The sequence below is a fragment of the Alligator mississippiensis genome, chromosome 3 (genome assembly GCF_030867095.1).
Source record: "Alligator mississippiensis isolate rAllMis1 chromosome 3, rAllMis1, whole genome shotgun sequence".
In the NCBI taxonomy this organism is placed as follows: domain Eukaryota; kingdom Metazoa; phylum Chordata; order Crocodylia; family Alligatoridae; genus Alligator; species Alligator mississippiensis.
The window spans coordinates 101,321,251-101,345,393 of NC_081826.1; the positions used below are offsets into that span (position 1 = coordinate 101,321,251).

Below are 24,143 nucleotides of genomic sequence, written 5' to 3' on the forward strand. Positions count from 1 at the left end.
AAGCCTTATATTATGGATAACAGGGATTAAGAAGATGGGAATAATGGATTTTCCATGAGGTTTATAGGACTAGCTGTATTACTGCCAAAAATCTTTTAAAAGGATAAGAACTTGAATACAATATAAATAATAACGGTAGTCTGATAAATGTTAAAAAGTCTAATTATCTTTGAAACTTGTTTCTTCCTTCCTATCTTTCAGTGAGTTCTCTGATAAATATTAATTACAGTTTAGCAGGATTATGATTTGTGACTGACCTTATCTACCTACAGCCCTTATCATCACAGTAATTGGGGGGGCCTCCCACTTGGAAAAAAGATTGACAATAATAATAATAAAAACATCTTCATTCGTTCTTCAACTGCAGTGGTAATGCAAGGTAAGGAATAAATACTATTCCCTATTAAAATAGCAGTAATATACATAAGCTTCTTGTGGGAAAACTAAATTGCAGAGAGGTTTTGTATTTAATTGAGGTTGCCACAAGGTCCCTGGTGGTGGTGATCTCCTGTGGTCCTAAATCCATGTTTTATGACAACTCTGTCCTCTACGTTTACAAACCTACACATAAAAACTTAAAAATCAATTGATATTAGTTTCACATTTCTACTTGAATGTCAATGACATTATTATTGTGAATTGAGAAAGTGGTCTTAGGTATACTGTGGTCATGGTGAATTGTGTTGGTGAGCAGAGAGAATGAATACATTTTACATAGATAAAAAGTTTTTCAGGCTATATGCCTTGTTACACTCTGTTGTACAGGTGATTGTCTTATAAAATTAGAGGGAAATCTCCTGTACATCTCCTATTTGGATACTCTTTAGGTCAAAATGCTAAGGTCACACCTACTTCACAAGATTTTGGGGTTTTTTTTGGAACACTGATCACTCCAATTAAGTAAAAGCAGTGCCATTCCCTGATCAAAAATGCTGTGTTACGAATTCCTAAATGGCACTAGGGGTGCTATACTGATCTGCCACATAAAAGAAGGGGAAATTTATAACACCATTCAAACCTCATTCTTATGCAGTAACCATTGTCAAAAGCACTTTAATCTGCAAATTGAGAATTTGAGACAGTTAGAGTCTGTGTGTCCAGCATCCTAAATTAATATATATATATTTTTTTATTTACAGCTCTTGGGGTTTCCCTTTTTTGTGTTATCCAATAAAACCTGTTTTTCTAAATAATTCTTTCCCAAACAACTACTTACACAGGGGCAAAATAATGTATAATCATTCTCACATTGTAAGAAAAGAAAAGAAAGAAAAGAAAGTTGTACAAATGGTTTGTTTTATTTAAATGTCTTGTTAACCTCATTTTGTGCTCAGAAGGCAGTGATGTCAGTTCATTGAAGATTGATGCAGTGAAAAGTGATAGCAGAGATGGGATGAGCAAAAGGATTTAAGGTTTGAGTCAGAAATAAGGAGAATGCAAACATACTGAAAGAAGGGGAAAAAAGTAAATAAAACAGGATAAACATTAAAAATCATATATTGAACAGAAAGCCACAAGTAGATATAGGGTAAAAGAGTACATACATAATTGTTTTACAGAGAAGATAGAAAATTATGTATGTGTATGTAGTGCTACAAATGAATGCATGTCCATATTTAAAGTGCCTCATCATCAGGCGTCCTGGTTTTCTCTGTTTAAAAGTCACAAATTCTCTGATTAATCCCCCAAATCTGTATTGTTCATAATTAAAATGAAATGCCACTATGTACCTAGGTATCAGTTGAACAAAATGTCTTATTGATATATTTACAACTTTAAAACAATTTAGAAGCCTACCAGTGCCTCAATCACTATAATAAATTGAATTCTAAGTACCTATACATTTTGGCATTTGATTTGGGGGGGTTTATCATGGAAAATCAGAGCTCCCCCTGCCCCCTTCACCTGATATGCTGGTGTCCTGCCCATATCATTGCCCTTCACTTCGCACCCTCAGCCATCCATGGGAGGCAGTGAGTGCTGCGGTAGAGTGGACTGCAGAGCCCACTCTTCCCTTCCTCATGGGCAGCATGGCTGGAGTGGAGCCAATGGTGGGGAGGTGCGGGCTGCAGGCTCAGGTGGGGGAGGCTGGCTCCCCACCATTGTGCACACTTCCGGGATGGGGCATAGCAGATGCATACCTTCTAGATATGTGCACAGGGCAGGTGCAAGCTACAGGCTTAGGGCTCCTCTCCCTGCTGCCGTCCAGAGCCTCCATGCCCAGTGGGCAGTACCTAGCATGGCAAGGCAGATCAGGGCCAGGCACCACCACCACGAGCCCCACACTGCCATGACAAGGTGCCTTCCACACCACCAGCTCCACTGCTCCCAGGAGGGCAGGGGGTAACTCACCTTGGCAATGCAAAGCTCCCAGCGGCAGTGGCATTGAGCTTCCCCACCCGGTCCCACTATGTCCTGCCACACCAGGTCCCACCCACTGGGCTGCAAAGGCCCTGGGGGGAGGACAGCAGGGTGAGGAGCCCAAGCCTGCAGCAGGCAGCCTGCCCCACCCTGCGTACAAATCTGGGGGGCATGTGCCCCCATGCCCCCCCCCGGGAGTGCATGCATCACCAGGGAATTGGCCTCCCCCTGCCCCCTGGATGAGGTGCCTATGACTCTGTCCCACTCCCCACCCAAGCCCTGCAGCTGTGCATTCCTGCCCAGGCCCCAAGCCCCACGCAGTGTCTGGGATGGGTGGCAGCCCCACTCCAGCCCTGCCCAAGTCACTCAGGCAGGGGGTGACATGTGCATGACCACCTTCTCCCACTCTCCCCAGCCCCTTGCAGGCCGGAAGTCAGATAGCCTGCAAGAGGAAACCCACCATTTTCCATGTTTTTCTCCATTAAAGGAGAAAACCCATGTTTTTCTCCATAAAATGAGAAAAATCTGGGTTTTTGTCCTTAAAATGAGAAAATCTGTATTTTACCATGTTTTACCAAGGCGAACAGAAAACCCAGATCACTGCTCATCATTGGTTGGTTATCTGTGGCAACTGCAACAGAGCTACTGCTTTCTGGTTTTGCCAAGCAACTGGTTGGTAGAACTGGACAGCAGTCCTTCTGTCCAGGCCGCCACGGCCAGCAAAACTGCAGCCAGATGCAGCAGGGGCTCTTGAAGTGGTGGAGGGAAATGATGCAACTGCTGTAAGAGTCCTGGAAAGAGCTGGAGGTCTTGACATAGCAGGGTCTCAGACAAGCATCCTGACAGCTGACCACTATGTGGGCTATTGGGCCAGCAGCATTCTCTCCCTCCCCCTTGGAGGGAGGGGTGGGAAAGAGACAGCTACTGAGGGTCCTGTACACCCTGGAGTGCTGTGTGTAACAGTACAAGCACTAACTGTAGTATTAGAAAACTGACAAGTTCCTCTTAGAAAGGAATTTTGCCCCCTTTGTAGCACAAAAGCATCTTGAATGGCTGTATGCTTAGTTTCTGTAGTGCTACAAATGTAATGCCTGTCCACAATCTATATCTATATCAGAGCTGTCTAGCTGCTAAGCAGCTGGGGGATGTACATTATGCAGGCCTCACCAGCATGGGCTGCCTGTGCTGCACTGTGCAGAGAGGCCGTAGTGCCACATTGTGTGCCAGTGCCCCAGGCTCACCCTCAGCTCCCTGGCTTCATGCCTCTCCATTGCACTGTGCTGCAGGCGTCCCTGGCCCTGTAGGCTGCGCTGCACCACTGAAGCTTCTGGGGAAGGGGCAGAAAGTAGAAGGTAGAGGAGGGAGAGGGAGCCTGGGACATGGAATGCTTCTGCAGCTGGAGCAATCGGTGGAAAAGCAGCTTGATGGGAGCCTGGGGGCTACAAATAGACCCTTCTCAGGCCACGTGTATAGCCCTGATCTACATAAATACTTTTATTCAGATCTTAAGCAAAAATAGAATGAAGAAACACTTTAAATGGATTTATACAATTTTTGCCTAGTTCTGGGGATCTCCTTGTTCAGTCTCTACATTTCTCACTAATTTTAAAGGGAACCTGTACAGTCCTAACTAGTAAAAGTGCATAGCCCTGTTTCTTTGAATGACTCTCTTGGGGCCAGAAGCCTAGTATTTAGGCATGCCAAAACCTAACTGAGACGTACCTAGGTTAACCTGGATTTTGCCCTGAAACTTACTATGATATGTTTTCTCTTCCCATCATTCACAACCAAATCTTAAGTAAAGAGAACATTCCTATATATCCCCTCTCTCAATATGTATCTATATCTATAGATAGATATAGATATTTATATTTATATAGATCTCTCTCTCTCTCTCTCTCTCTCTCTATATATATATATATATATATATATTTAATTGGAGCAAATTAATATATATATTTAATTGGGGCAAATGTACTGTCTCTGTCTGTCTCTCTCTCTCTCTATATGAGAGAGAGAGCCAGTACATTTGCCCCAATTAAAAAAAAATAGTTTGTTACAACAATGCTTCATCCTCTTGGTAACTTAACTTAAACCTGGCTCACCAAAGACATCCGGTAATGCCTGGTTGCCAAAAAGGTGGCGTACACCCGGTGGAAGGGGGGCTATCTCCAAAGAAGAGTATACCTGCACTGCTCGGGCCTCTTCGGGGGCTGTTAGGAAAGCTAAGGCGGATATAGAGCTAGGACTAGCGTCCAAGATCAAAGATAATAAAAAATACTTTTTTCAAATATATAGGGAGGATGAAGAAGGCACCGGGAAATGTGGGGCCCCTGCAAGATGCGCTGGGCAATCTGGTGGTTGCGCCAGAGGAGAAGGCAGACCTCTTTAACAAATTTGTCACCTCCGTTTTCTTGTGCAGGGATCGGGACTCCCCCACCGTGTTTCAAGATGGACTCGAGGGGAACGCCTCAAGACCTAGGGTTGAGGAGAACCGGGTTAGAGTGCTTCTGGAGGGGCTGGACGTGTTCAAGTCAGCAGGTCCAGATGCTCTCCACCCCAGGGTGTTGAGGGAGCTAGCAAGGGTTATTGCTGGGCCCTTGGCATGGCTTTATGAGTGCTCATGGTGCTCAGGCCAGGTGCCAGATGATTGGAAGATAGCCAATGTGGTCCCCATCTTTAAAGAAGGGAGGAGGGAGGACCCAGGCAACTATAGGCTCATCAGTCTTACCTCAATCCTGGGGAAACTCTTTGACAAGATCATCAAGGAACACATCTGTGATGGGCCGGCATCAGGGATGATGCTCAAGGGCAACTAGCACGGTTTCATTAGGGGCAGGTCATGTCAGACCAACCTGATTGCCTTTTGCGATCAGGTCACAAAAGCATTGGATGCATGTGTTGCCACGGATGTAGTCTTTCTGGACTTCAGCAAGGCCTTTGACACTGTCGACCACCCCATCCTCATTAAAAAAAACTAGACAACTGTGACATCGATGCCTACAGTCAAATGGATTGATAATTGGCTGGAGGGTCATACTCAGAGGGTGGTGGTAGATGGGTCATATTCGACCTGGGGGGAAGTGGGCAGCAGAGTCCCCCAGGGCTCGGTCCTTGGGCCCGCACTGTTCAATTTCTTTATCAGCGATTTGGACGATGGGGTGAAAAGCAACCTGTTGTAATTTGCTGATGATACCAAAATTTGGGGTGAGGTGGGCATGCTAGTAGGGAGGGAAAGATTGCAGCAAGACCTGGATAGGTTGCAAGGGTGGGCTGACAAAAACAGGATGCGTTTCAATATGGACAAGTGCAGGGTGCTGCACTTGGGCAGTAGTAACCGGCAGCACACTTATAAGATGGGAAACTCCTTTCTTGAGAGCACGGAGGCAGAAAGGGATCTTGGACTGATCATCAACTCCAAGATGAACATGGGCCGACAATGCGAGGTCACAGTCGGCAGGGCTAACCAGACCCTATCGTGCATCCACAGGTGCATCTCAAGTAGGGCCAAGGAGGTGATCCTCCCCCTCTATGCAACACTGGTCAGGCTGCAGCTGGAGTACTGTGTCCAGTTCTGGGTGCCCCACTTCAAGAGGGATGTGGACAACATTGAGAGGGTCCAGAGGAGGGCCACCTGCATGATCCAGGGACAGCAGGGCAGACCCTACAATGAGAGGCTATGGGACCTGAACCTGTTCAGCCTTCACAAGAGAAGGCTGAGGGGGGACCTTGTGACCATCTATAAACTCACTAGGGGGACCAGAAGGGTTTGGGGGAGACCTTGTTATCCCAGGGGGCGCTAGGGGAAACAAGGAATAATGGCCACAAATTGTTGGAGAGTAGGTTTAGATTAGACATCCGTAAGAACTACTTCACAGTTAGGGCGGCTAGGATCTGGAACCAACTTGCAAGGGAAGTGGTGCTGGCTCCTACCCTGGGGGTCTTTAAGAAGCGGCTTGATGCCTACCTGGCTGGGGTCATTTGAGCCCAGTTTTCCTCCTGCCCAGGCAGGGGGTCGGACCTGAAGATCTACAAGGTCCCTTCCCACCCTACTTCTATGATTCTATGAACCCCCTCCCCCCTGACACCATCCTTTTGTGGCCTGACTACTTTAGGACCTTTATCCCCAAATTGTGGATCAGAATGATTTAACTGCGTACCAGAATGGTGAATCACTGGGGATGAAATACTAAACATTTTTTTTTCATGAAGTAATAATGTGCGTGTGTGTAATGCACACACACACACACATATGTATGTAGATATAGATATATGTACACCTATGAAATATACAATAGTGCCATATATGAAACTAAACAAGAGCTACAAGCATCCTTTATAATTCACACTTTATTTCCTTTTTTAATGCTGTGGTAAGCCAACACCTTATTTCTTTGTTCTTTCCTCTATGCAGCCCAATTTATATGTAGATGATATTGCTTAATTAGTTTACAGTAATCATGGCTAATTCAAAATGAATATTTATTTTGCTGTCCACACATCTTTGGATTAAGTTAGTATTTTCTAGTCTATTTGGAAACTTATCCCATGGATTTTTATTTTGTATTTTATTTTTATTCTCCATTCAGAGATTTAATCCATGGGTATCTTGTGTGCATATGGTACTGTATTCTGTTCTGGGTTGACAGCTACTGAAAACAAGTTGTTAGAGAGATGGTGTGAAATAGAATGTCCTCTAAGTTCAGAGCAGTGTTCCAGAACTGAATTTTAGGTTTTAATACACTTTCATATAAATGAGATAGATAAATATGTAGTTTATATGCAGATGCTACCATTTTATAAGCTTGAGGGGATTAGTAAAGAGTTATCATCTATCTTATGTAAGAATTTGACTGCTTCTAGACAGCTTTATTTGAGAACAAAGGTGTGGTAAAAAATCTAAAGGTCATGTTTCTTTGAAATTCATAAAATAAAGTACTGGTAGGAGCATGTGATTCAAAAATAAAAGCAACATTAGCACATTAAAAGAAGAAATAGATAAATACTGTTATTTAGGATTTTATACATTGAATTAGATCATGATTTATTTTCTAATTATGGCAAACTAATTTAAGTTTAGTTATACTTCCAAGAATGAATCAAATATCATTCACTTGCTTCTTCAATCAACAGCTGATGGATAACACTTATTAGTTAGCTATTGTGCACTACGATGTTATTTATAACAATCAGTTACAATACAATTAAAGATGGACAATATTGCTGTGCATGGTTAAGCTAATGAAGCATCTAGCTCTAAAGTTGGCTACATTTCAGTGGTACTGTACTTTTTTTCTAAATCCATTTTTTAACTTTGTAAGGGAAAGGAATGTGCTCTGTAATATGGTGGTAGTGGTGTGTTTAACTTTCACTTTTTTGGTCTTGCTAAGAAGAAGTAACAAAATCTAATCCAAAGTCCTTCCCATAACCCAAACTCCTTCTCACAGTCTTTTCCAAAATTACCAGAAATAGAAAGTAGCAAACCTCACGTGGAAAGTGTTGAAATATTAAACACAAAGGATTCTAGTACGTTGGATTAGTATTAGAACTTCTGCAAGGTCATTGGACCTGAAATACACTTCCAAATCTTTTAGTATTAACCTAACACTATATATTATGAATAGAGGTGCACTGATACATCAGTCCAATATTGGATTGGCACCAAATAAAGAAAATTGGCTGTATTGGAAATTGATAATTTGTCTGATAAATGCCTGTGTGTGCATACAGCCGCAGCCCAGCATGCAGGCAGTGAGGAGCACAGCCCGGAAGCATAAAGAGCTGCATGCAGCTAGTAAGTCTGGTGTGGTGGAAGGGGCGGGGGAAGGGGCATGGTGGGGCAAATCAACACCCTCTGTGGTGAGGTAGGGATTGGGGCAGGGGCTGGGGTAGGCACTGCCTAGCCAAGGCAGGGCATGGAATGGAGCCACAGCTCATCCGAGGGGTGGGTGGGGTGGCTTGTGTGCCCCCTGGATCTGCACGAGGTGGGGCAGGGTGGGCAGGTGCAGCTGCAGGCTAGAGGAGGGGCTGTGCTGGACTCTTCTCAGTGACGGCTGGGCTTGGGGTGTGTGGTGGTGGCGCTGGGAGGGGGCTACTTGTGGGGGCTGCAGCTACCCCAAATTTCACCATAGACCCACCAATCCTCCCTCCCAGTGCTGCCGCTGCCTACCTGGTGCAGCCCTGGCTCAACCCCTGCCTCCACCCCTGTGCTGGGAAGGGCCAGGGCTGTGCTGGGAGGGGGCTTTGGGGGGGCTACGGCAAAATTTGGGGTGGCTGCAGCATCCCTGTAGCCCCCTCCTAGTACCACCACTGCCCACCCTGAGCCCAGCCCCTGCTGAGAAGAGCCCAGCTCATCCCTGGCTCCAGCCCACAGCTGCAGCCTGCCTGCCCTGCCCTGCACAGATCCTGGGGGCATATGCCCCACCTCCCCCATGACCCCAAATGATCTGCATCCCTGTCCCACACTCTGCCCTACCCCAGCTGGGCAGTGCCTGGCCCAGCCCCTGCTCCACTCCTTCCCTCACCACAGGGGGAGTTGATCTTCCCCCCTCCCCTTCCACCACACCAGACTTATCAACTGGACATAGTTGTATCAGAAGTCAGATTGGTATCAGCTGATATGCCTCCTTAAAAATTGGCTATTAGTATTGGCCCCCAAAATCTCTATTGGCGCACCCCTAATGTTTATGATAGGATTCTAAGAGACAAATAGTTGAGGGGGATCTGAGCCAACCCTGAACTTTGGGAAAATAAGAATCCAGATCTAGGCCCTGATTATGCATGTGTTTAATTTTTACATGAGACCAGTTCAATACAACCTAATTCTTAAATTTGAAATTGGGCTCATTTGATGCTGATTTGGTTCCTCAAATAATGTAGGTTCAAGGTCTTGACAGTGGAAGATTTTTGGAGGGTAGAATCATAGTTCTAATATTTTTTTCATTATAAATTTATAAGGTAGAATGGGACTTTCCCCATGCAGTTAGGTGCCCTGTAATGCACTCAGTTTAAGTGAGGTTTCAGTACCTAATCCCATTAATGTTCCTTTAAACCTCAGGTCTAGTAAATAAATGTCCCAAGATTTATAGAAGCAGGAGGGCAGGAAGAGTTGTATAACAAATCAAATTCTGCAGATCCTGATATACAGTGTAGATGGAAGCATCCAGAAACATAAGAATCTTTTCTTTTTATATATTTTTACTTAGGAAAATAAAGGAATAATTATATTAAAAAGATTATTTAAAAAAGTAACAATGATCGTTTGAAATTTAAGAGGTTTCCTCTGATTTGTCAAAACTGTCAGTAAAATGGATGTATAAATAATTGAATCACTTCCAACTATGCTGTGAGAGAAAGACACTTTAAATATTCTGACTTTGTATGTCAGTTCACATATTTTTATGTACAATCTGTTTAATTTTGTGGTTTATGGAGGTATGGATGAATCAAAGGTGCTGATGGTGAGTTTGCCAAATATTTCCATGATTATTTAAGATGGAGTACTAAGATGTGAGTTTTGTTTTATTTGCTTGCTTTTGAGATTTTTTTAATTTGTTTTTCAGGGTTTTGTGTTTTTTTTTTTTTATGAGAGAAACTTGCATATGCCATGGGTGTCAAACTCACTCCAGGCCCTGAGAACTGTGGCCAAACATGTCTCCTCATGGATACACATGCTTGCCTCTGAGCTGCACGAATGTGGCTCCATGCAGCCACATGCCCCCAAACCCAAGCTGCCACATGCCTCTGACACTGCCAACTGGCCAGCATTCTGAGTCACCAGGCAGAGGCATGGAGCCAGGCATGTAGCTTCATGGAGCCACATTTGTGCACCTGTACACCCCACCTTTGTGATGATGCCCAGTGTTGCAGAGCTCTGGCCAGTCAGCAGTGTTAGGGCCATGTAGCAGTGCACTTCCAGTAGCCCACTGGACTACTGGACTATTGGTGGGCCAATAGTTCCAATGGGCAGATCCAAGTGTATATTTGACATCTCTGTAATGTTTCCCTTTGAGCTTTTTTTTCCTTCTGCTTTCTTCCCCCTCCCTTACCTGTTTTACCTTTTGTCTTTCTAATTTCTACCTATTTACATTTTCACTGACATCCTGCCACACTTTTAGCTTCTCTCATTCCTTGGAGTCTCAGACCAGCAAAGACTCCCTGTGCCTGAAGAAGGGTGACTGTACCTGAAAGCTTGCAAATAACTTTTTTCCAGATACTCAGTTGGTCTAATAAAAGATATCACATCTACTCAAAGAACCTTGCCTGTTTGATACCCCTGGTCTTTTTCCAATTAGTTAAGAATCCATAAGGATTATTAATACCAGAATCATAAAAAAATGCGATCCTTTTCTTAGAAGCTTGTAAGAGGAGACAATACTTGTCCAGTGCCTTTGTTAGAGAAAAATAGGAAATAATTCTAGGGCCAATGCAGCTTACTCCCAAAATGAGCGCCTAAAAATGTAGAAAATTAATATTCATCTGCCCCTGGCTGCCTGTCATGTGGCCCTTGATGACTCGCCATATCTCAGTAAGCAGCCCTCCGCCCAAAATAATTGCCCGCCCCTGGTGTAAACCATGACCTAAAGCCCATTAGGACTGAGCTATTTAGGGCCATTTAGTATATTAAACTTACAGTGTTTGTTGAACTATTTTGTCATAAAGGTTATGTCCAGATTAGCACAGCCATGCGGTATGTGGTGCTGCAGACATGTCTGCAGCACCACATACCACACATTTAGCTGTTCTCTGCACTGCAAGGGAGTAGCAAGGGGGGGGGGGGGAGTTGGTCCTGGGAGATCCCAGGGTCAAAAAAACTCACACAAAGAAAAAGTTGAGCAGCGCATGTGGGGGCAGAGCATGCCATGCAAAACCAGAGCCTGGCCAGCTGGAACCATGCTCTGGCTGCTGGCCAGGCTCTAAGTGGCAGGATCGCAAGTGCTGCAGCCCCAGGACTCCAGGTAATGCTGATTTGGCCAGCCCAGTGCCAGCCCCAGCCTCTCCTACCCTACCTGGGGTAACCTGCTGCACATTACAGAGAGCATGGAGCAGGCAATCCCCAGGGACAAGGAGCAGTTGCACAAAGTGTGCCCTCTGCTTCTTATCCCCAGGGAAACAAATGTCCATGCTTGTGTGGATGCAGCCATAGGGGTCTAAGTAATTAGCCTTTTCCACCACTGCTAACTCCCAAATTATTCTTATGCTAGAAGTATTGTACCACTAAGCAATATATTTATAACTTTAAGCAAGTGTGACATGTTACAGCCCCAGAACTATATGCTTGAAGGTAAAACAACCTTTTTATTCTTCAGCAGATGGCCTATCAATTACTTCAATTCATTGATTTCAAAATGCAAAGTATACACCAAAATGTGGTCTTGGGTAATTTTTATTAAGTAAAGCCTTATTAAAGATGGAAGGCAGTGTAATAAATAATAGTAACCTTTGCCTGACATAGCTATTGTGTGTGTTAAGGCCAACACCTTCTCCTGGGATTAAGCACTGTCTTGGTACTAATTACCTTTTCCTATATAAATTTTTAACTGTCTAAGAATTAATGGAACAATTTATTTTCTAATGTTTTAAGGGTTATGTCAGCTTTAAATACTTTAGTTGTTCTATTGATAACTAGTAAATTCAAAATGTATTTGAAGACTTCTCATTTCTTTAATATTCTCAAGGAAGAAAAGGAGGAATAATATAGAACTCTCTGTTCCTATATTTGGCTTTTATTTGATAAGGAGTGTTCAACAAATCCTCGTATTAGACTGAACTAATGTTTGAAAACTGACTGACACAGCATCACAAAGCAGTTTGATCTTTCCACTCATTTACAGAGCCATCAATCCTAATGAAAATGGACACTAAGATGAAGCATCCAGGTAATCCATGGAAAATGGCACCTTGTTCCTGTTATCTCTGCAGTGAGTAGATAACTTTAGGAAGGCCTGAAGTTGTATGTTATTCCCTTCTGTACAACCAAGCTGTATTGGTAGTAGGCATAAAGTTAGACTGAACTTGCCTGCTTAATTCTGGGGACTGCACCTCCAACCATAATGGTATTTGGTAGGAAGATACTTGCCAGGATCTCTTTCTATCTCAGCTGAAGCCTGTGTAGCCATCATGGTGAATGTCTTAATAGAAAAAAACAAACAAACATGTGAAGTTCAAAGCTAAAGTCCTAAAACTTTTTGGAAAACATAAAACATGTCTGAAAAAAGTATTAGGTATTACACCTGCATTGGCAGGAAAAGCAAAATGATTTAGAAGGTAATTTCTGCTCTCAGACTTCCACGATGCAATGCAATCTTCTGACTCCGGCCAGAAGCTCAAAATTAGACACACACTTATGAACTTTGCTAAATTAGGGTATATATGACTATCAGGGAGGTTAAATTAAGATATAAAAAGTGAGAAAGAACAGGAGGTCAGAACAGAATAGGAGACTTGGGAGGGCAACTTAGGGTAATTAGATGTGTTTACTAAGGTAATAGTCGGTGTTTCTATACAAGATGTATGTCACTGTAACTTGTTGCTATGGCAACATAGCATGGGCGGGCACAAACTGTGACACCGACACTGCTGCACGCTAGTGCGGGAAAAGACCCATGCGTCATCCAGACTGTGCAGTACCATTAGTTACTGCGCAGTCTGATGCATGTGTACATGTGCCCAGTGAGAATGAAAAAGATCGCTAGGGAAGACTTGCCAAATAACCTCAAAAAGATTCAAGACCTGAATCAAAAATCAAACTAAAGATTTAAGGCCTGAGGCCAAAACCACTGATGTCCAAAGGCTTTTCTTCAGTGGGCTTTGGGTCAGATTAATACATTCTGAAATTCTATCCCATTCTGAATTAGGAATTCATGCATGTTACAAAAAATTACATAAATGATACTGTACCTTGGAAAAACCAGAAGATATAAACAGGTCAAGTCTAAAATGAAATAATACAGTTTTATGGAGAGTGTAATTACTCTGCATTTAACTAGAATAATCGGGGCTTTATTATCCTGAACATTTTTTTCTTTCAGAATAGTTGGTGAATATATAGTGAACCCATTTTTTTTTCCATTTCAGTTGTGAAATTCTAATTCTAATTACAATGCAATATGAAAAGCTCCATCAAGATACATTTTCCTATCACCTAATCTGTTATGTTCTTGTTAACCATTTTTATCTCAATCGTGTTAAACAGTGCTTCAGAAATAAGACAATACATTTGAATCCCTGTAGAGCCCATATTATCTCAATATAAGATAACTCTAGTTATCATTGTGAAACCAAGTTATCACTGAGTCCAAATTGCTTGAACTTTTAGGAATTTGTATGTTTCAAGCATTAGTGGTGTAGTGATCACCTGGTTCAGCGAACACAGACATACATGAATGAAAACTAAAAAGCAAGTTTTGAGTAATAAGAAAGCTTCTGTCTTTTAGTCTCTCTGGCTGACTGACCTGTGGGACCATCTCTCATCTTCCAACTCTGTAGTCCTTCAAGTAAGGAAACATCTCCAAATTGCAATTTTTAATCACTGGTTCTTCCATTTTAATCAAAAGTACAAAATTAATTCATATAAATCAATTAATACCTATCTACAGAGGAGAGTTTCCCAGCATATCTGGGGCGAATCTTTATCATGTACTTTCCAATTCCCCGTTTTTCTGCATCTCTTTTTTGAAAATCCCTATGAGTAGTGTTACAGGTTATGTTTAGGTGCTTAATTAGGTATTGTTCATCCTTTGCAAGTGAAGATGACTGCATCCAGTGTGGGGAGGTGGGGGGTAGGGAGAAGAGAAAAAGGAAGTGGGAAAGAAAAGGGGAGGGAGAAAAGAGAAGGAAGAAAGAGAGGAAAAAGGAGAAAGAAGAGAGAGGAGGGGGATTGAGGCTAGGTCACATGGCTAGGTTTATAAGCCCGATCTTTGCCCAATTCAAGTGAGGGTTATATATGATCCATTCTGTTTGGGTTATTCCAAGGTATTATCTGCCCAGGGGAGATAAAGTACTCTATTTTCATCCCTCCAGCATCCCAAGATGCAACATTTTCAGTCCTTTCCACTCTTGCTCTGTGGGCAAACTTTTAACCTTTCTAAATTATACATCCCAGAGCAGTGGTACTGGCCCCTAGTCAACACCCGCTTCCACCTAAGGGGTCCAACCCCAGCGTACCCTGAGCATTCTGAGAACCATGGCTCAGCTTCCCTCCCCCCGCCCCCCCCCCCCCCCGCAAGTATTCATTTAAACTGAATCACTATGCGTTTGAAATTACTGTGTCAGCAACACTCTTACCCAACCCAGGCAGTAAGCCCACTGGATATCAGATGTCCCATTGTGGCATGCATGCATGCATGCAGCAATCCCACTGGGGCTGAGCTCTGCTCTGGTGCGAGTGGCAACCCAATTTCTGGCCCAGTATGGCATGTCTGCAGTGACCCTGCTGGGTTTCACATCTGCCCTGGTATTAATTTTAACCCAACTTCCCCTGCTCCCCAATTAAGTGAAACATATGCAACACTGTGATCCTTTTATTTTTTAATTATTTGTTTTCACTCCTTTATCTTTACTTCTCTCATTTTTTTCCCCCTTCCTCTTGACTTCAAACAAGGTTTTTCCCCTCTCACCCAAGACTTCCACTGCCTGCTACTGGCCATAGAGTGAGGAAAGCCACATGGTGGTTTTTTTCACCTCCAAAATCATGCCACCCTCTCCCACCTCAGAAAAGAGAGGGTCCTGGCTCCTGTCTGTCCCCCTGTTCACCATGACCTCTAGTAGCAAATCACAATTATGCACGCCTGAGATGTCAGTAAGCCTTAGTGGGCATTTGTACACATGCATACACCACAGTACGGGGCACTTTTAAAAGCACCCAATGCTGCAAAGCATACATTTGTATAAATGGCAAAATGTACATCAGCACTGAGAAAATGGCAGCAGCACATTTTTTTGAACTAAACACATTCCTTCAATGTGTTTTTTTTAGTTCAAAAGTGCACCGCCAACATTTTCTGTGCGCTGATGTACATTTTGCCATTTATATAAATGTATATATAAATGTATGTGATGCAGCACTGGGCGCATCAGCTTGTGTGCACCACAGACTTGATTAATCAGGTCTCCCCTGGATTTTCAGCACATTGGAGCAGACAAAGTTATTCATAGATGTTAGAGTCGGAAGGGACCTCAATAGATCATCGAGTCTGACCACCTGCACAGGCAGGAAAGAGTGCTGGGTTTAGATGACCCCAGCTAGATGCCTATCTAACCTCCTCTTGAAGACCCCCAGGGTAGGGGAGAGCACCACCTCCCTTGGGAGCCCATTCCAGACTTTGGCCACTCTAAGTGTGAAGAAGTTCTTCCTAATGTCCAGTCTAAATCTGCTCTCTGCTAGCTTGTGGCCATTATTTCTTGTAATCCCCAGGGGCGCCTTGGTGAGTAAAGCCTTACCAATTCCCTTCTGTGCCCCCATGATGAACTTATAGGCAGCCACCAGGTCGCCTCTCAACCTTCTCTTGCGGAGGCTGAAGAGGTCCAGGTGCCCTAGTCTCTCCTCATAGGGCTTGGCCTGCAAGCCATTAACCATACGAGTGACCCTTCTCTGGACCCTCTCCAGGTTATCCACATCCCTCTTGAAGTGCAGCACCCAAAATTACAACTGCAGTCTGACCAGCGCCTGATAGAGGGGAAGTATCCCCTCCCTGGTTCTGTTTGTCATGCATCTGCTGAGGCATGGTGAAGTGCCATTAGCTTTTCTGATGACTTTGTCACACTGATGACTCATGTTCATCTTGGAGTCCACTAGGACTCCAAGGTCACTTTCCACTTCCATGCCACCCAGCAGGTCATTTCCGAGGCAATAGGTATGCTGGACATTTTTCCTCCCTAGGTGCAGCACTTTGCATTTCTCCTTGTTGAATTGCATTCTGTTGTTTTCCACCCATATGTCCAACCTGTCCAGGTCTGCTTGTAGTTGTTCCCTGCCCTCTGGTGTGTCCACTTCTCCCTACAGTTTTGTGTCATCCGCAAACTTGGACAGAGTACATTTCACTCCCTCGTCCAAGTCACTGATGAAGACATGCTGGGCATGCTCATGGATCCTGATGACTGTGCCTCAATGTGCCACCCTGGTCTGTTTAGGCCAAGTAAAACTGTGGATTTTACTAGGCAGATAGTACCACACTTGTATATGAGGTGCAATTAAATCAGACTCACAAGCATCCAGGCTCAAAAATACCATTTTATGTTTCTGATTCTGAGTTTCTTTCATCTCCTTGACAATGTCATTATCCTCATCTTTAGTAAGTTGTCACAGATCAGCAGGTTAGAACGTATCCATCAACTTGTTAACAGCTGTGCTAGTGACCAGCCATTTGCCAGAGATGTACTGCAATATGCCAATAACTTTTTCAGAAAGGGTCTTGTTACACATTGCACTTTGAGCTGCTCAAACATTGATTGGTGTTAATGCTAGCTTGAGTTGGGAGCAGTCGCACCTTAAAGCTAAAAACCTTCTCCAACTGTCCCCCAGATTTACAGCTGTGAGTTGCCACTGGAGGGCTGGTAAGCAGGGGCCTAACTAAGAGCTACAGCTCTGGGTTACAACTAATGGGCTGGCATGTCAAGATAAGCTTCTATCCCTGCTGTAGGTGGGGATGGGTAGTGAAATGAAGGAAGTCAGCCACTGAAGGATAAAATAAAAAAGTAGTAAAAAGAAAATAATTTAAAACAAAATAAAGAGGAAGTAAATTAAAGAAGATTATATGTTTTAATGTTGCCCTGTGGGGTCAGGCCAACTCTCAGGATCTCAATGTTGTGCTGTTAGACAGGAGGGTGTGACACAATTGCACATATACAAACACACAAATCAGTTAGGTGCACACACACACACACACACACACACACACACACACACACACACACACACTCTCTCTCTACCAGCTCAGGCACATACAAATTCAAACCAACCTAGGCACATACATACCTATCACCAATTCAAGCACATACACTTTACACACCAAAAGTTAGACATAGATCACTAATTCATATATCATGCACACAGTGCCACACACACACACACACACACACACACACACACACACACACACACACACACTAGCCACTCAGATACACACACGTTCAAAATAACTAGTCTAGGTTCATGTACACCTATCACCAGTTTAAGCCCATACACGCTACACACACCAAATTTAGACAGAATCAGTTACCAGTTACCAACACCTGCACATCCAATACACATACATGGATTACTAATTCATATACCACACATACACACAATGATGTGTGAGGAGTGTGTGAGCACCTGATGGCAGACTACAGTGCTCTGGGTGGTGTGCTGAAGGAGTTCGGTGCACAGGTGGTATTCTTTTCCATCCTATCAGTGAACAGACATGGAAGACGGCATGAGAACTGCATCAGAGAGACCAACTGGCGGCTTCAGCAGTGGTGTCTTGAGGCAGGCTTCGGCTTCCTGGACAACGACCTGCACATTACAATGAGGGACATGCTCAGCTGGGATGGGCTTCACCTGTCCCCCAAAGGTAAGTGTGTGTTTTCTTCTAGGTTGGCAGATCTGCTCCAGCAGGCTTTAAACTAGGCTCGTCGGGGGGAGGGGAAGATGAGGGCGGGGGAAGCTGTGGACCACCAAACCATGTGGCACCCACAAGGACAGCCCAGCCTGAAGAAAGAGAGCATTGGGAACCTGAAAGCCATGGGGAGGCCAGCACTATGGCACAGGTAAGAAACGAGAAGGTAAGAAACAAAGGACCCCTTGGGACTCGGAGCAGGGGGGGCAGCAAAGGCACCAGTCGCAGGGCTCAAGTGCCTATATACTAATGCTAGGAGCATGGGAAACAAGCAGGATGAACTAGCGCTCCTGCTTGCAATAAACACCTATGACTTAGTGGGGCTAACGGAAACCTGGTGGGATTCATCCCATGACTGGGCAGTACATATTGAGGGCTATAGATTGTACAGAAAGGACAGGGTGGGGAAAAAAGAGGGAGGGGTTGCGCTCTATGTCAATGAGCAATATACATCGACCCTCATCAAGACGGAATCCAAGGATAAGGAAGTAGAAGGATTGTGGGTTAGGCTACATGGGGGGCAAGGAGAAAGGGATTTGGTGGTAGGGGTCTGCTACAGACCCCCACATCAAAGGGAAGAAATAGATTCGGGGCTCCTGAGGCAAATCTCGGAGACCATAAAAGCTAAAGAGGCGGTAGTCATGGGGGACCTAAACTACCCAGACATCTGCTGGGAGTCACAGACAGCAAAGTCCCACCATTCATGCAGGTTTCTAACCTGTGTACAGGACCTCCACCTGACACAGGAGGTACACGGTCCCACTAGGGGGAATGCCATACTGGATCTGGTATTGGCAACGGGGGATGACATGGTAGGGGACCTACAGATCGGTAGCCATCTGGGGGACAGTGATCACCTAATAATAGAATTCACCATAAGACGTCGAGTGGGTAAGGTAACTAGTAGGGTGAAAGTGCTAGACTTTAGGAAAGCTGATCTCAATGAACTCAGGCGATTAGTCAAGGACGCACTGCAGAGTAGGAGTTTTGAAGTGATGGGGGCCCAAGAAGGGTGGCTGTGCCTTAAGGAAACGATCCTTCGGGCACAAAGCAAGACGATACCTGTGCGAGGTAAAAGAGGGAAAGGGGCCAAGAGGCTTCCCTAGCTGACCAGAGAAATCCAGGGCAGCCTAAAGTCCAAAAGGGGAGCACATAAAAAGGGGAAACAGGGAGAGATCACCAAAGACACATAAACCTCCTCTGCTTGTGCTTGTAGGGAGGCAGTTAGATGGGCCAAAGCTAGCATGGAGCTGAGGATGGCATCCCAAGTAAAAGACAACAAGAAATTGTTTTTTAGAGATATAGTGAGTAAAAGGAAGGCCCAGGGAGGAATAGGACCCCCGCTAAATGGGCAGAAACATTTGGTGATGGACAGAGGGGACAAGGCTGAACTCCTCAACGAGTTCTTTACCTCAGTGTTCCTAAGCGAGGGGCATGACAAGTCTCTCACTGGGGTTGTAGAGAGGCAGCAGCAAGGCGCCAGACTTCCATGCATAGACCCTGAGATGGTGCAGAGTCACTTGGAAGAACTGGATGCCTTTAAGACGGCAGGCCCAGATGAGCTCCATCCAAGGGTGCTGAAGGCACTGGCCGACATCATTGTAGAGCCACTGGTGGGAATATTTGAATGCTCGTGGCGCATGGGCCAGGTCCCGGAGGACTGGAAAAGGGCCAATGTGGTCCCCATTTTCAAGAAGGGGAGGAAGGAGGACCCGGGCAACTATAGGCCAGTCAGTCTCACCTCCATCCTTGGCAAAGTCATTGAAAAAATTATCAAGGCTCACATTTGTGAGAGCCCGGCAGGACAAATTATGCTGAGGGGAAACCAGCTCGGGTTCGTGACAGGCAGATCGTGCCTGACCAATCTAATCTCTTTTTATGACCACGTTATGAAACGCCTGGACACAGGAGGAAGGGTGGATGTCATATACTTAGACTTCAGGAAGGCCTTCGATACTGTATCCCACCCCATACTGGTGAACAAGTTAAGAGGCTGTGACTTGGATGACTATACAGTCCGATGGGTGGCGAATTGGCTGGAGCGTCACACCCAGAGAGTCATGGTAGATGGGTCGGTTTCGACCTGGAAGGGTGTGGGCAGTGGGGTCCCACAGGGCTCGGTCCTTGGACCGATACTCTTCAATGTCTTCATCAGTGACTTGGACGAGGAAGTGAAATGTACTCTGTCCAAGTTTACAGATGACACAAAGCTATGGGGAGAAGCGGACACACCGGAGGGCAGGGAACAGCTGCAAGCAGACCTGGACAGGTTGGACAAGTGGGCAGAAAACAACACAATGTAGTTCAACAAGGAGAAATGCAAAGTGCTGCACCTAGGGAGGAAAAATATCCAGGACACCTACAGCCTAGTAAATGACCTGCTAGGTGGCACGGAAGTGGAAAGGGCCTCTGGATGGATAGGTGGTATGGCATGATGCTAGTGCGAATGGAGAGGGCATCCCTCTGGATCTGTCTTCACTGCCTTTTTTTTTTTTTTTTTTTTTATATAGGGGCAGACCTTGCGTGACCCGAGTGACAGGAGGCATGCCCAGGCAAGGGTCAGCCCCTGGCGTATTGAGCATGTGTGCTCCATGCAGGGATGTGCAGTTTCGGGTGTCTATCATGGTGAGAGTTGCTGGGTCTGCAGGGTCTTTTGTCTTTCAAAGTTTGGTCTTGTCTCTGTTCCTGAGTGAGGGCCGTGGTTCCTGGATGAATCAATGCGAGGTGATGGCCCAGTCATTACAGGCCATTCAGTAGAGGCCTCCTACCATTGTATTTCAGTCATTCCCAATTATTCTCATTCATCCGGTAGCCAATTTACATGGGAGGGGTATGTGACTCATACAGTTGCAAAGTGGGATGCCCAGGCAGAGGACACAAGATGGAGACTTGACATTTAAAATGGAAACTTGACATGGCTTTGGTTCACTTACAAATACAGGCCTAACCCATACAATATACATATGAAACAATAACAATCGATATGAAAATGATAATAATACAATATACAACAGTAAAAATCAATACAAACCTAATAATAATGCAATATAAAACAGTGGATATCCAAAACCAAAAACTTGCTACCAAAATAAAAATGTTTAAAGCTTATCCCAAGTCTGAGCTCACTTATACTTATCTATAGGGAAAAGAGAGGGAGAGAAAGTCAGAAATGGTTGGGGAAGGGGAGGGAATGCATTTAAGAACCCCCCCCCCCCCCCAAAAAATAAATAAATAAATAAAACCAGGGAGTTTTGCTACATTAATAAATTGGGATTCGGAATTATGGTGGAGCGGGGATGTTAGCTGGTTATCTTCCCATAAGGTAGGAGCAGAGAGGGAAGACCTTTTGTGGGGAGATACTGCTCCTGCCCTGAAAAGGAAGCCCCAACTTAATGGGGCCCCAATCCAGTCCCCTGCCTTCTTCTCCCCCTAACTTCCTAAACTCCACTCCTGGATCCTGGCTAGCTGACAGTTACTTTGCAGTCTGTTTTCATGGGGTTACACTTCTGGGGTGGGCAGGTCACACCCCCAAATGTGGGGGTTGGAGTGGGCTTGGTTTATTGCCTATCACATCACCTTGCTGCCCCCTGGGCAGTAAAGAGGAGTGGAAAGTTTGTCTACACAAAAACCCACCCTGGGGTTGAATAATTTTAAGCCACCTAAAGTATTTTTAAAACTAATGTGTTAGTTTGTCAATGATCCAAAGGTTAAACACTCCAGGAGGATCCTAAAATTATGATGTAACAAGGCCCTAACAAAGCCAGCCCCCCACAAAATAATTTCTTCAGCAGGTTTTTTTTTTTGTTTTGTTTTGTTTTTTTTTATGGTCTAAATAGACTGTTGATTTGATAGGTAATACTTAGATATTGATGTACTGTGCCAAAAGTCTCAATCCTCAGTGGACCATTTAAGCTCAGAACTGAAGAACAGAGGCTCATAGTCATTGAAAATATCCTCTGGAATCTCATGCCTTTCAAATATGGCCTTAAGGTTGGCTGCCACTGATTGTCCAGTACTATTTGGAAAAATCATACTTCTGGATATAGCAAATAATAGTCTATAAAAATATGTGTTTGAATTCAACACAAATAAATCAATATCAACCTTTCATATATCCTAGATGGAACAGGTTGAGGTTGTAGTGGCTCAGTCTGCTAACATGGCTGAACCTTAAACAGTTGTAACTGTTTTCTACTATGTTTGTAATGTCATTATTTATCTTGGGCCAGTACATCACTTTGGGTGCTCACTTTTTATATTTCTTGATTCTTTAATGGCCCCCATGCTTCTTCTGCAGCAATTCTTTTAGGAGGTTCCTCAGTGCCACCAATTTAGTGCCTTTAAAAAATATCCTTTCTGCCACAAATGTCTGCAATTCCAGTAATCTGATACATCTGTGTTGCAGTCACTTTTGTAATCTGGCCAACTTTTAACTATAAATTCTTTCAAGAGTGCCAATGAATTTCGTTTCTGTTATTTGCTGCAGCTTCCTACCTGCTATAAGGAGTGACTTGACAATTAAGTCTATATAAGCCTTCATGTCTGTCTCAAAAGTCTTTTCTGGTCTCCTAGTCATGTGTAGCTCAAGACAGTGCATCCACAGTAAATATAAGTTTACCTGGTGCGTACATCACAATTAAATCATATTTTTGCAGATTGAACATCATTCTTTGAATGAGCAAGATCAACCATTTAAAGGCTTGTTAAATAATGGTATCAGGTGACTGTAGTCTGTTTTCACACATGCCTGACCATACGTATAACAGTGAAATATCTCATATGCAAATGTACTATGTACCGATCACCGGATTCAGTAAATACAGGCATATGGGAATGAGAAGAATTAAAAAGCAGGTAATAAAGAAATAAATGCAAGTTTTATTTGTGGAGCACTAAGCAAGTTTCTGCAGTCCTTTAGTCTCTGACTAACTGACCTGTGGAACCATCTCCCACATCCCAACCACAGTAGTCTTTCAAGTAAGGGAACATCTCCAAATTACAATTTATATCTCTACAACTGGAAATCCTTATCTGAATGTACCTGTTATTAAAAATTATTCTATTTTGATCAAGTCCATTTAAAGATCAGTCAGAGGGTTGGGCTGGTTCTACTGTTTTCAGAACCAATTCAAATATTTGTGATACAACCTTTAAAAAATGGATAAGGACCTAAAGCCATGTTATGCCTTCCAAAGATAGAAAATGTAATTGTACTATATTTGTATTAAAATAAAAAGCCTCTATTGTCCCACCTCGTGCCACCATTGCTGTAGACTGTGGTATGTTTGCAATTCATTGTATTTTATTTTTATCACATGTTAACCAAGAGCAGGTCCATAATGCTCCAAGTACTATAGCATACTAGAAAGCCCTATCCCAAGATACTTACAGTGAAAGGCAGGTGGAGTGAAATGAATGGACTGTGGGGGACTGGATAAGAGGGACTTGAATTAAACAGTCAATCAGAAAGTTGGAGTGAGAATTGTGGAAAACATGGTGATGACAGGGCTGGCTGGAGTATTTCTTGGCCTGGGATGGAAGAAGGGGGTGCCTACCTTAAATGCATCTCTTGCCCAAAAGCAGAAATCTTGGGGAAGTGAATTCATGTTTGTAGGAAGGGCACCCCTGCACAATTCTGAATCTGGAGCAAAAAGGTAGCTCTGTCCCAGAAAACTTTATTCACCTTCTTAAAAAAAAAGATTTTTCTTTTTACCAAAAAACCCCCAAATCTATCTGTGGGGCATACATTACTGACTTTTTTGGTATTTGATATCATCACTTTAAGTATAAGGAACATCTCTCAAACTAGAAGTAACTTCTTAACCAGTTGTATCATGATCAAACTGCTGGGAACCTAAAATAAGATTAGATACTAAGCAAATATTTCAAGCAGTAAGGTCAATTAGATAGTGACATAATTTGCCAGGAAAGATTGATAAAACAGTGTCACTAGAGATGTTCAAGGCTAGACTACTAATATATCGTACTAATTATATAGCACTTAATGTTTTCAAAGTGCTTTATGGACATTAACCATAGACATTGTCATGATGTCTTATGTTAAGGGGAAGGGGGTAGTAAACAATGTTTTGTTTTGTTTTTTCCCTGAGTTTGAGAGTTTCCACTTAAAAATAATAAAATAATATTAGCTGAATCATGTATTTGAATTTAATTAGAAAATTTAAG

At 43.7% G+C, this 24,143-nt stretch overlaps 1 long non-coding RNA gene across 1 annotated transcript in view; it reads left to right on the forward strand.

Annotated features, from left to right (window-relative positions):
• LOC109283826 (uncharacterized) overlaps positions 1-23,863 on the forward strand; it is a 79,834-nt gene extending 55,971 nt beyond the window's left edge. The window contains exons 3-5 of the long non-coding RNA XR_009460780.1: positions 12,195-12,239; positions 17,754-17,912; positions 20,468-23,863. This is a non-coding gene — a long non-coding RNA (uncharacterized LOC109283826). The remainder of the gene's footprint in view (positions 1-12,194; positions 12,240-17,753; positions 17,913-20,467) is intronic.
• Positions 23,864-24,143: the final 280 nt, after the last annotated feature.